The following is a 1,959-nucleotide window of genomic DNA, read 5'->3' as shown; positions in this document are numbered from 1 at the left end:
GACTACAGGCGCCCACCACCTCGCCCGGCTAGTTTTTTGTATTTTTTTAGTAGAGACGGGGTTTCACCGTGTTAGCCACGATGGTCTCGATCTCCCGGCCTCGTGATCCGCCCGTCTCGGCCTCCCAAAGTGCTGGGATTACAGGCTTGAGCCACCGCGCCTGGCCTAGCCTGGCTTTTTTCACTTAGCGTAATGCATTTGAGATCCATTCATGTTACCTCAGTATGGGGAGTTCATTTCTTCTTATTGCTGAATAAAGTTCATGTCATGGATGTACCATAGTTTGTAGAACTATTTACAACTTGAAGAACATTTGGGTTGTTTCCAGTTTGGGGCAATCACAAATCAAGCTGTTTAAACATTTGCATAAAGGTTTTTGTGGCCAGGTGCAGTGGCTCACGCCTATAATCCCAGCACTTTGGGAGGCCGACGCAGGCAGATCACTTGAGGTCAGGAGTTCAAGACCAGCCTGGCTAACATGATGAAACTCCATCTCTACTAAAAATACAAAAATTAGCCAGATATGGTGGTGTATGCCTGTAACCCCAGCTACTTGGGAGGCTGAGGCAGGAGAATTGCTTGAACCCAGGAGGCAGAGTTTGCCGTGAGCTGAGATCATGTCATTGCATTCCAGCCTTGGCAACAAGAGTGAAACTCCATCTCAAAAAAAAAAAAAAGTGAAATTTATATTTACCATTCAACCATGCAATCACATGTTTAGATATTTACCCAAATGAAGTAAAAACTTATGTTCACACAGAAACTTTTTTGGTTTTTTTTGTTTGTTTGTTTTGTTTTGTTTGAGACAAAGTCTCACTCTGTCTCCCAGGCTGGAGTTTAGTAATGTGACCATAGCTCACTGCAGCCTCAAACTCCTGGGCTCAAGGAATCCTCCCACTTCAGCCTCCTGAGAAGCTTGGATTACAGGTGCATGCCACCATGCCCAGCTAATTTTTTAAATTATTCCTTTTTGTTTGTTTGTTTGAGATGGAGTCTCGCTCCGTTGCCCAGGCTGGAGTGTAATGGCGCAATGTCAGCTCACTGCAACCTCTCCCTCCCAGGTTCAAGGGATTCTCCTGCCTCAGCCTCCTGAGTAGCTGGGATTAAAGGTCCCCACCACCATGACTGCCTAATTTTTGTGGTTTTTAGTAGATAAGGGGTTTCACCATGTTGGTCAGGCTGGTCTCAATCTGCTGACCTCAGTGGATCCACCCGCCTTGGCCTCCCACAGTGCTGGGATTACAGGCGTGAGCTACCACACCCGGCCCTTCAATTATTACTTTTTGTGTGTAGAGACAGGGGTCTCACTATGTTACCCAGGCTGGTCTCAAATTCCTGGCCTCAAGTAATCCTCCCCCGTCAGCCACATGATTTTTTTTTGTTTTACTTTGGTTTCTAATTTTGGCCATTCTAATAGGTGTGTAGCAATACTTCTCTGTGCTTTCAAAAGGGTCACATTGGAAGTCACATAGAAAATGGCTAGGAAGGGGATTGGCACTAGTAGTGAGACTGAGGAGAAGACCATTGACAATTTCCAAGCAAGAGATAATGAATGGCTAAAACCCAAATACAGCAGTGGGAACAGAAAGCAAGGGACAGATACTAATGAGTTAACAGGTTATCATCTGACCCACACATTATGTGAATTTGAAAACATCTGACCAATGCATATCCTCACAAGAAAAAATAGAGCTATTTGTAGAGGGCCCCGTGTACATTATTAATTGCTTCCTTCCAGCCCCCATGCAAACCCATACCTCTCCCTGGTCATCTACCCTACAAGAATTCACAACCAAGTCTCTTTCATAAAGGTGTCCATTTCCTCACCTCCATTTCATATCTTTTCAACTTACGTGTGATAAAATCACAATTTACCTTGATTCAGAAGCCCAAGTAGATTCTACTGAGATAATTATATTACTGAAGTTAAGTCAGTAATTTAATGATCCAGTTAGGATG

This window comes from Mandrillus leucophaeus, unplaced genomic scaffold (genome assembly GCF_000951045.1).
Source record: "Mandrillus leucophaeus isolate KB7577 unplaced genomic scaffold, Mleu.le_1.0 Scaffold766, whole genome shotgun sequence".
Classification (NCBI taxonomy): Eukaryota; Metazoa; Chordata; class Mammalia; order Primates; family Cercopithecidae; genus Mandrillus; species Mandrillus leucophaeus.
The sequence above is the reverse complement of the archived record's forward strand: the minus strand, read 5'-3'. Positions refer to the sequence as shown.